This window comes from Zea mays, chromosome 5, assembly GCF_902167145.1.
Source record: "Zea mays cultivar B73 chromosome 5, Zm-B73-REFERENCE-NAM-5.0, whole genome shotgun sequence".
Lineage (NCBI taxonomy): Eukaryota > Viridiplantae > Streptophyta > Magnoliopsida > Poales > Poaceae > Zea > Zea mays.
The window spans coordinates 124,595,453-124,608,050 of NC_050100.1; positions in this window are offsets into that span (position 1 = coordinate 124,595,453).

Genomic DNA, 12,598 nt, shown 5'->3' on the forward strand with positions numbered 1-12,598 from the left:
TACACGACTTTGTCAACGAGTTTTTCGCTTATGGAGGTAGTGGTCACAACTCCAACGACCCCGATATGTGATGGTTTGAGTTTTTTTGCCGAATTGTGAGTTTGTTTTATGTTGTAATGGACTATTTATGAATTGTGATGTTGTATTTGTGAACTGTGATGTGGTGAACCATTTGTGAACTGTAAACTTGATTTTGGTAAACTACAATGTGGTTGTGAAGAAGTGTGATACTATGTGTTAAATGTGCGTAATTCTAGATTTAATGTTTCTGTCATTTTATTGTGATTATATTGTTGATGAAATTGCTATTTTTTGCATTTTTCAAATTTTTTTCTCTAAAATTGTTAATTTTCGGCGGCCAAATGATGTCGCCGAAAATAAGTGTGGCTTATTTTTGGTGGCTACTATTTCCATCGGCTAGAATGTGTTAGCGTTTTTCCCCACCACTGTAATAACAAATTTCATTACGGCAGTAACGAAACTACGACCTTTAACAGTTTCAAGATAGTAATTAATACACCATAAAAAGAATGTGTTAACCACTGGTCTTATGTAGAGACAACTTTTATTTTACTCGATCTTTTACCAACATTACACCAATACACACACTAGCACATCTCAAGACCACCAAAAGCAAGGCTGGCTAGCTGCGTGGCTGGTATTCATATAATTAGGATTGAACTGCAAGCGTTTGGTCATGATCGTATGCTTTTGCGTGGCATGCATGCATATATGAACGACTATAGCTAGCTCATACAGTCGCCAACAGCCAGCCATTCACCAACACAAAAAAGCTTCCTTTGTCCATTCCGATCCATAAACCCTAGCAAGAGCTAAGTACGCAGGTGAAGAAAAGTTTGGTTCCGATCTAGAGCTAGCTAGGTAGCTTCATTTATGGTTTGCATGCATGCATCGCTTCTTCCATATCCCGGCCGGGCCATCGGCCCTCTCAGAACGACACATACATCTCTCTCTCTTCCAAACGACAACACATATCTTGATCCAACATGCATCGGATCGGCCACACTGCTAGAACATGCTGCCCGATGTATATGCGGCTGGCCTGCACCACCCACCGAACGTACGAACGTATATACGCGACCATCCTATATATATAGTATCAGATCCGAGGCTGCTGGTCTGCTAGTTGAGCTTGAGCAAGGAGTCATCGAGTGGAGAGAGTGACACACATGACACGTACACACTACATTGGCCAGCGTACGTAGTAGCTAGCTAGCTGCAACTGGATCATGGCAGCAGTTGGCAGATCCACAACAACATTGTACATCATTTTCGGTGGCCTAGTTTATTTTCGGCGACCAGGGCTTGGCCGCCGAAAATAAGCTGTTATTTTCGGCGGCCACTGACACAGCCACAGAAAATAAGCTTTTTAAAAACGGCGGGCCATTCTTCTTCTCTATTCTTTCTTCTAATCTCCACCGCCGCGCAGCTATCCGACACGCCCTCCCCCCAGCACCGCTCGCCGCCCGAGCCGCGCTGCTCGCTCGCCCGCCGCCGCGCACCGGTGATACCAGCACCAGGTGGAACTTATGCAGGGGAGGGAGCTAGTACAAGAGAGGTTAGTTTTACAAACAATTTGTTTGAATAGTGGTCATGTAAAAACTGTCGTTATTAATGTCTTTTTTTTTATTTAGAATCCAAACCCGTTACACGACTTCGTCAACGAGTTTTTCGCTTCTGGAGGTAGTGGTCACAACTCCAACGACCCTGATATGTGATGATTTGAGTTTTGTGCCGAATTGTGAGTTTGTTTTTTGTTGTAATGTACTATTTGTGAACTGTGATGTTGTATTTGTGAACTGTGATGTGGTGAACCATTTGTGAACTGTGAACTTGATTTTGGCAAATGTAAGGCCCAAAATTTGTATAAAAAAATTGATAGTAAGATATCCTATAGAAAATACTCCTATTTGGTAAATCCGGTGTTTATTAAATTTTAGGCATACAAATACTTATCGGAACAGAGTAAATACATATAAATTATATATATATATATGTATATATATATATATCTATCTTGCACTCAAAGTAAGTAAGAAACAAATACTCATTTTTGAATTAATGACCACTCATCATGTTTTTTCTTTCCTAAAAACAAACAATAAGTAAATTTATCTTCATAATATGATTCGGAGAATTTACTTAGTAAATAAATGCAACAAATATAATAAATAAATATTTATTTCATACTACAACATATCTTTTGTTTGAGGAAACTCAAAATTGAATTTTGGTTGAAATTTGGGAAAATAGAAAAAACAACAGAAATCTAAAAAGGAAATAGAAAACCCTAGAGATGACTTTGGCCGGCTTTCCCCTGCCTCGGCCCAAATCCCTTCTCCCACTCGCGACCCAGCGATCCCCGCTTGCGCACGCACCCCTGCCATGTGGACCCCGTTGGTTAGCGGCTCCCTCTCGCTTGCGTTGCTCTCCGCATCCGTGCGGGGTTGAGAGCACCTTTGGGCTGACAGTGGGCCCCCCTCGTCAGACTCTCCTGTCCGCCATCTCCGACCGCAACTGTGCGTTATCCCCCGCACGAGCTCCGTAACCGAATCAACGAATTCGCCACGAGGACAGTGGGTCCAACTCCTTGATCCGCGCTCGGACTCTGTTCATTCTTGGGTATAAAAATCGAATCCCAGTCGTGCCCCGTTATGAGCAATACATCAAACCAGTGGGCGCCATACAGAGAAATCGGTAGATCCCTGGGGGAGAGAGAGAAAGCAGGTAGAGACGACGCCGTGACCTTGACACCACGCCTCCTTTGGTGCGCGACTAGCTCTATTGCCGCCGCCGCGGGGCTCTGCTGCCGGCCATCATCGTGCTCGCCCGGGTCGCCAAGGGGGGGAATCTCGCAGACACCAGAGTGGTCGCTCGTCGTAGGCATGCGTCTCGGTGTCGCCATCCATGCTAAGGCCACCTCCATGCCTTGTGCCCCATCCCTTTTAATAGTGTAGCACCCGGATAAGTAGAAGATAGGTCACCAGTCTTCGAGCGCGCGCGCCTCCGGTGCAGCCATCGCCGCGCTAGCCTGGGCGCTGCTGTGTCCATGCTGGGGGAAGAAGAGTGGCGTGGGTCGTTGATTCTGTTTTTAGCGATCGGGATTGAGTCATCAGGGGCATGTGATAGGATGCATCGCAACCGTAGATCAGCAGAGGAACGAACGAGAGTGGTTCGTGGGTATTTAACGGTTGGCCGTTGGATGGGGATTTGACGGTGCAGATTAGAATCTAGGGCATCATTTCGTATGAGTGGATATGATTTGTCCGATCCCGATCCTGTGCGTGCAGATCGATCTCACCCGTATAAAACCTAAATCGTTGGATGGCGATATGATGGCCAGGATAGGGTACCAGTTCGGGTAAAGAGTGATCTAATCCGTGCCATTGGATTTTGATCCAACGACCCATATATGGCGATGCCCCCTTCGCCTTGGCATTTATGCTAAAGAGCCCCTAGATAGAAATGGACAAAACCATTACCTACTTACCTTACTTTGATTCTTATCTAAACTTTTCTTAATCTATTTCCGCTCGAGGTGTTACAAATGGTATCAGAGCCGACCCTCGAGGTTTCACGGCGTGTGTGGGCTAGGGGGTTCGGGTATATGGCGCATGGCGCATGTGGGCTCAGAGTGGTCACATGGCATGGCATATGACGACACTAGACACACAGACGTGGCTAAGAGGGGAGGTTCCTAGATTGGGGTTGACCGACGAGGACGTCAGTCTTCTAAGGGGGGTGGATTGTGATATCCTGGCCCCTAGATGGGATATCCTGGCCCAAGGATTAATAGAATTAATAGAGTATTCATACCAATAAGGTGCATCTTATTTTTTGGAAGCCTATCTCGAAAGAACCTTAAAGTTAAGCGTGCTTGGCTTGGAGCAATTTGGGATGGGTGACCATCCGAGAAGTTTTCTCGGGTGCGCATGAGTGAGGACAAAGTGCGCACAAAAGACCCGTGTTGGTCTGTGGGGACAATATATGATCCTACAGAGCTGCCAGGAGTAAGTACCGCCGGTCCAAGGATTGAACGAGGTGTTACAATTGTTGATCAGCTTTACACATCACATGAACTCCTATCTTTGGTGAGTTCATGCCCACATTATTCCTCACAACTTGTTGAGCTATGATCATGTGTGTGTTCACCCTTGTTGTCTCACACCCCCACATGTTAAGGACAGGTACCACAGGATGAGGCGCATGGAGGATGCTGCAATGTGTTCGTGAGAGGTCTAGGTCATCGTCTCCCAGTTGACTTTCTGGCGCCAAGGATGGATGTTAGATCCTTTTATATTTATCTTTTATTTGTAAGACTTCCGCTATGTAATAAATACTCTGATTATTGTGACATTTATCTCTATACACTCTGTTATTATATATGTTGTCTTCTTTAGCGCATGTATGAGATGCACCCGGCTTTATCCCTTAAATCCGGGTGTGACAGAAGTGGTATCAGAGGAATGTTAACTGTAGGACGAAACCTAGATAGAAATGGACAAAACCATTACCTACTTACCTTACTCTGATTCTTATCTAAACTTTTCTTAATCTTTTCTTAATCTATTTCCGCTCCACTCTGATTATTCTTACCTTTTCATTCTAAAGACAAATGTGGATTTCACACTGAAATCCTATGCCTAAAATGACTTTTAGGAATAGGAGACCTACTCTTAGGAACAAAAACAAAACTATTTTATAGGTATCTATACGCTTGAGTGTTTGTTCTTATGATACTTGTTTGATTTGGATCTTGGTTGAGTGTTATGAGTTGTGGAGTAATATCCATAATTGCATCTGCATATACACCTAAACATAAGAGAAAACATTATTAAAATAGACAACATAAAATATTCTCTATTAAAAATATATCTAGTTATATAGATCCCTCTTATCTTAAAAGTTATATAGATCCCTCTTATCTTAAAAGACGCTCTCTTATCTTGATAGATCCATCTGATCTTAAAAGGTTCTCCCATATCTTAATAGATCCATCTTATCTTGAAAAGATTTTATCTTACCCTAATAGATCTAACTAATCTCAAAAGATTATACCATGATCTTAGAGACTCATCTTGACCTAATAAGCATACTTATCCCCACCACTTTGCTTATCTCATGATAGCGTAATAAACATGATCTATTCTAAATTAAGTAGATCTTATCTAGTCTGATCTGATTATACCAATTTAAATCCTGATCCCATCTAATCAGATCAGATCTAATCTAATGGACAAACATGATAGATAATACTGGGAAATAGATTGGACCTACTTCTATAAGCATGTTTCAACCTTAATTGGTGCTCTGGATTAACTAGACTACATACCACTACTTAACCATATGCGACTACCTTAACCGTCAGATAGTTGCATAACCCCTCTGTTTTAACCTGATAGAGATTCTGACCTACCTACACTATATAATTCATCCTATCTCAAAAGATTTTAACCTATCCTAATAATATATACTCTACCCTAGTAGATTTATCTAACTTTAACTGGTCTAATCTAGACCCTACCTAATCTGATATGATCTAATCTAAAGGAAGTTACTTAAACAAGTTTGCTAATACAGGTGACATAGATAAACCAAATTCCGATAAATGAGTTTTAAATCTAAATTGGTATCTTTGACCCACTCATCAGAGAAACCACGACCTAGCCTATGTGATAGGTTGCCCAACTCATTCATTCCAAAAGCAAAGCAAAGCTTTGTTCAATCTACCTACCCCATATACCGCAATTGTTATCCCAACTCAGATACTGGCATCTAACACCACCATCGATGGTCCCTGAATCAGACCCAAGAAGAAGGCTAACTTCGGCAATGAAAGATACAAGTAGAAACATATCTTCGGATGAATCAAGATCCACCATCCAGAATAAAAGTCTCCCTTACCTAACTTTCTTCCACCCCAAATCTGCTCTACACTCACCAAACAACTAAAACATAATGTACCCTTGTTTTCTATGCCACGCCTGTTAATGGCATGAGAACTTTAGGTGTATAACAAAATACCAATCGGAAGTTCCACTTAGAAAAAAAATATATACTAGAATTTCCTAAAGATAAAGTCAGCAGGATATGCTCAACTAAATGGTATCCTTAAATAGGATTATGGAATCTAGTGTGATCTAACCCAATGTGGTCTGCTTAAACAGATTAGTGATACTTGGACCCTTCTAGACAAGTGTTAATTTAACATATAAGATCAACTCAACCATGAGCTAACCCAACCCATAGAGTCATGATGAACTGTATAATCTATCTATCCCCACCTAACATCAAACAAACTTTTAACCTACATTATGTAGACTATCTCATTTTGACAAAATGCTATCATACCTTTGGATATTGACCATATATGACTAGTTACCTCAATTTGGACATAAATCAAAGATTAAGCCCTCCTAAAAAAATCTTCAGGACATAACCAACTATTAGTCTATTCATTCTGCTTACCAAATACTTTCCATGGCAAAACTATCCTACCATATGCTTCTAATTCTCATGGTCAATACCAGAAAGGAAAGATTATCAGGCAAAAGCAAACAGAAATGAATCCTCCAGATCCTCCACCGGTTGAAATCGACCAAGTGGTTGCCACCCAAATGATGGTAATACAACAAATGGCAAACATGGTCACCGAATTGCAAAACCAGATAAGACAAGAATGCGAGGAAATATGCCAGGACCGACTGGAGATACGTCAAGAAATAAGGCAAGCATAGTTGGAAAGACAACGACAACAACAACCTCCACCACCACCAGCAGCTCCACCAAGCTACATAAACATATATATATATGTTACTACTATTTCTAAGATCTAAATGTTACTTTAGTTAGTAGTTGGTATGATACTATTTAGGAGGAATAATAAGGTCTAGTTGACCCCATGTGTTGCTAATAAAGTATGCATCATCCTGAGATTTTTGTGTGTGCATATGTTCTGAGATAACATAGTTATACACCCTTTCCTTACAAATCTCGAGGACGAGATTTCTGTTAAGGGGGGTAGGATTTGTAAGGCCAAAATTTTGTATAAAAAAATTGATAGTAAGATATCCTATAGAAAATACTCCTATTTGGTAAATCCAGTGTTTATTAAATTTCAGGCATACAAACACTTATCGGAACAGAAGTAAATAAATATAAATTATATATATACATATCTTGCACTCAAAGTAAGTAAGAAACAAATACTCATTTTTGAATTAATGACCACTCATCATGTTTTTTTTCTTTCCTAAAAACAAACAATAAGTAAATTTATCTTCATAATATGATTTAGAGCATTTACTTAGTAAATAAAAGCAACAAATATAATAAATAAATATTTATTTCATACTACAACATCTCTTTTGTTTGAGTTAACTCAAAATTGAATTTTGGTTGAAATTTGAAATTTGGGAAAATAGAAAAAAACAACAGAAATCTGAGAAGGAAATAGAAAAGCCTAGAGATGACTTGGGCCGGCTTTCCCCTGCCTCAGCCCAACTCCCTTCTCCCACTCGCGGCCCAGCGATCCCCGCCTGTGCACGCACCCCTGCCATGTGGACCCCGTTGGTCAGCGACTCCCTCTCGCGTGCGCTGCTCTCAGCATCCGTGCGTGGTTGAGAGCACCTTTGGGCTGACAGTGGGCACCCCCGTTAGACTCTCATGTCTGCCATCTCCGACCGCAACTGCGCGTTATCCCCCGCACGAGCTCCGTAACTGAATCAACGAATTCGCCGCGAGGACTGCGGATCCAACTCCTTGATCTGTGCTTGGACTCTATCTGTTCTTAGGTATAAAAATTGAATCCCAGTCGTGCCCCGTTGTGAGCAATACATCAAACCAGTGGGCGCCATATAGAGAAATCTGTAGATCCCTGTGGGAGAGAGAGAGAGAAAGCGGGTAGAGACGACGTCGTGACCTCGACACCATGCCTCCTTTGGTGTGCCGCGAGCTCTATTGCTACCGCCATGGGGCTCTACTACCGGCCATCATTGTCCTCGCCCGGGCCTCCAAGGGGGGGAATCTCGCATACACCGGAGTGGTCGCTCGTCGTATGCATGCGTCTCGGTGTTGCCATCCATGGTAAGGTCACCTCAATGCCTTGTGCCCCATCCCTTTTAATTGTGTAGCTCCTGGATAAGTAGAAGATAGGTCACGTGTCTGCGAGCGTGCGTGCCTCCGGTGCAGCCATCGCCGCGCTAGCCTAGGCGCTGCTGTGTCTGTGCTGGGGGAAGAAGAACGGTGTGGGTCGTTGATTCTGTTTTTAGCGATCGGGATTGAGTCATCAGGGGCGTGTGATAGGATGCATTGCAACCGTAGATCAGTAGAGGAATGAACGAGAGTGGTCCATGTTGGATGGGGATTTGACGGCGTAGATTAGAATCTGGGGCATCGTTTCGTATGAGTGGATATGATTCATCCGATCGCGATCCTGCGCGTGCAAATCGATCTCACCCATATAAAACCTAAACCGTTGGATGGCGATCTGATGGCCAGGATAGGGTACCAGTTCGGGTAAAGAGTGATCTAATCCGTGCCATTGGATTTTGATTCAACGGCCCATATATGGCGATACCCCCTTCGCCTTGGCATTTATGCTAAAGAGCCCCTACAAAATCAAATAACACACCCACAGTCCATTGTTCTATTTGCTGAGTCTTGGGAACATTTGTGCAGTAGCCCCTGAGCTTCCCTGTATTTGATGCCCAATCCAGAGATCAGAAAATTTAGAAAGTAATTATAGAAATTGATTTGTAATACAAAAATAAATTCAGAAACTTGTTTAAGTCATATTAAATTCATTTCAACTTCTTTTTAGTCCATTCCAGTTCCTATAATTTTGTATTAATATTGTCTATTAATTGGTAACAATGTTTTAATATTAAATCCATACTAGAATTGATTCCACAATTAATTTTGTATCAAACACATACGAACTTCAGAAATTCATAACTTCTTCGATTTAATTCCGTTTTGACTTGTTCCAGTTGCGTTAGTCTCGTACAAATATTTACTACGCAGTAACTACATTTATTGTGCCATGTCTCATTCTTTTATAATTAGATCTTTATTTGACTTATGTTGGTTAGTCTGGTTAAACTGCTTATCATTATAATCTACTAGAATATGATCTATGGTCAATTTATAACTTAGATTGAAGTTGAGATAGTTATTTAGAGAGTAACCTCGCATATGATTTATATTATACCAATTTATAATATAGTTTAATATTTTAATCACACAGGTCTTCTATAAAATCATAACTCCTTAATCGTAACTCCGATCTTAGTAGTTCTTGATCCCACGATCTCGTAGCAACGAGTAAATCATTATTATTCAGTTTGTTCTTATGTTTGGTGTGATGTTAATTTTGTCTAGCAGTGATGTCACGAGGATCTGAAGAATCATCCTGGTACCTGGAATCTCAAGTGCCAGGCAAGTTGTGCCCTTGATCACTTCCATTTACCTAATAATGTTCTTTATTATCACTTATGAATGCATAGGTTTAATTTTGATGGGACCCAATAGGTCACCCTAGTCTGTTTATCATTTTACCCTTGTTTACCCCTAAATCACTTGGGTAGTTCTGCTATTGCTTTATATGGCTTTGGGTCAATATTTCATAATATCCATGTTCCAATTATTCTGTTATGTTATTTATGTTCATGTCAAGGTCATTATATCTTTAATTGGAACATGGAGCTTAACTTGAGAAACACGTGCCACCACAAGGGTGGAATGGGACGCCCTTGGCTAACTAATTAGGAAAGCTAGTGGAAGACTACCTCACCCGAAAGGGGCAACGGCAGTAGGGGAGTTGCATGCAAGGAGGTTCTCGGGTTGATTTTGCTGCGATGGCGGTCAGACGAGGGATTCTTGCAAGTGCTCTTCCCATAAACTCTAGCAGGTTTTCAGAAGCTAGTGGAACTTTGTAAAGGCCTCGAAGTGGATCCCTAGCCATTCACATCGGTAGTGTCTAAGGGCCTTGCAAACCCTGGTGACATGGGATACACGACTTGTGGGTACAGGGTACAACCTCTGCAGAGTATAAAACTTGTATACTAGCCGAGCTCACGGTCATGAGCAGCTCAGGACTCTCGCATGATTAATTTATGGAACTTAAATTCAATTTGTCATTTGCATATGCATGGGTTTATTATTAATTTTGTTCTATTATTTTTATTATGGTTTGGTATTTACTTACATTTAGTAATTGCTAATAAAACTTTGACCAACTTTAAAAGCAATGCTCAGCTTTAAACCCCTATTGTTGATCAGCTTTACATATCACATGAACTCCCATCTTTGGTGAGTTCATGCCCATATTATTCCCCACAACTTGTTGAGCTATGATCATGTGTGAGCTCACCCTTACTGTCTCACACCCCCCACAAGTTAAGGATAGGTACCATAGGATGAGGCGCATGGAGGATGCTGCAATGTGTTCGTGAGAGGTCTTGGTTGTCGTCTCCCAGTTGACTTTCTGGCGCGAAGGATGGATGTTAGATCCTTTTATATTTATCTTTTATTTTGTAAGACTTCCGCTATGTAATAAATACTCTAATTATTGTGACATTTATCTCTATACACTCTGTTATTATATATGTTGTTTTCTTTGGCACATGTATGAGATGCACCCGGCTTTCTCCCTTAAATCCGGGTGTGACAGAAGTGGTATCAGAGTAATGTTGACTGTAGGACGAAACCTAGATAGAAATGGACAAAACCATTACCTACTTACCTTACTCTGATTCTTATCTAAACTTTTCTTAATCTATTTCCACTCGAGGTGTTACAAGTGGTATCAGAGCCGACCCTCGAGGTTTCACGGGCGTGTGTGGGCTAGGGGGTACGGGTATATGGCGCATGTGGGCCCGGAGTGGTCACATGCCATGGCATATGACGACACTAGACACACAGACGTGGCTAAGAGGGCAGGTTCCTGGATTGGGGTTGACCGACGAGGACGTCGGTCTTCTAAGGGGGGTGGATTGTGATATCCTAGCCCCCTGGGATGGGATATCCTGGCCCAAGGCTTAATAGAATTAATAGAGTATTCATACCAATAAGGTGCATCTTCTTTTTCGGAAGCTTATCTCGAAAGAACCTCCAAGTTAAGCGTGCTTGGCTTGGAGCAATTTGGGATGGGTGTAGAGCCCTAAATTGATAGGAGAAAAAAAATAAATAAGTAAATTTATATGTGGATGTTTTGGGGATTCCTTGAATTCCTTTTTATTTCTCTTTGCATACTCAACAAATGGCATTAAATTATGCAAATAACAAATAAATAAATAAATATGCATTTCATGCTGAACTCTTTTGGTTTGTATAATCACTTTAAGTTTGAAATTTTGAAACTAGGTTTAAATTTATAAATAATATGAAGTGAAATTAGAAAAAAACATAAAAGAATATAAAGAAAAAGGGAAGAAATGACTCACATGCGCATGGGCCAATTCCTCCTCATCGCGGCCCAACTTCACCCGTGCCAGCCCAATTTCTCCCTCCCATTTTCTTTTTCCACCGCGACACTGTCAGGTGGCCCCTGGTGTCAGCCGCGCGCCCAGCTCCCTTCGCCCCTCACCAGCGCAGTCACATTGCCACCACTGCCTCTCACTTGCGCGCCGACAGATGGGCCCGTGTGCCAGTCTCCCCCTCTCTTGTCTCTCCTGCTGTTTCGCCTACAGGTGGACCCCGGTGCTCGGATCCATCTTCTCCTTCCCAGACGCGGACCAAAGCCATGCGCATGGAAGGCTCCTGTGAACGGACGAGCACCTGCCGACTGCCGAGCACCACAAACGCTCGAGTTATCACGTATGTTTGGATTTGGCCGATCTCCTCGTGCGCTGCACATCAGGGTCACTAGTCAGATCTAGCTTCTCCGCGTTGTTCGCGAACACGGACTAAAATCTCAACAAATCGCGCTGGATTTTTGCCATGGTTGTCGTGGCTTTGCTTCACCCGATCGGACTCCGCCGCTGGTTATAAGAATCTTGCTATGCACGCCCTTCTGTCTATCCACTGCAAGCTATGGCTTCCACCATGACCACCATGGGGGGATAATCCGCTGCCTGCCTCTGGACTAACGACCCACCCTCAGCGTACCACCTATCGGAGTCGCCGAGGCGCCGTGAAGCTATTGGTGACCTCGTGCTGGCTTGGACGTCTTCGGAGCGTGGTGGATTCCTCGCCGTAGTAAAGCTCCACCGCGGAAGCCCCTGTTCCACGTGGTCGGGCCTCGTCGTCGCGCCAAACTCTTGGTATGATCCCCGACCACTTTTACCGTGTTGTTAGGAGTGCATTGCACCTGTCCGTAGTGATTCAGAGTAGCGTAACGCCGAGTTGGGGGAACTCGCCGGACTTCTCAGCCGTAGAAGCGGCGGCGCTGCCATCGCGGGGTAGGAGGGGAAGGGTGTATCATTCGACCGTTAGATGGCCGCTGATTCACGGTGTTGATCGGGTACGTCGGTTTTGAATCGAACGCTCGTGCTTCGATCGGGATTCGTAAAATACTGGCCGCTGATCTTTGATCTGACGATTGCAATCGCATACCGGTTCGCAGTTACGCCGATCT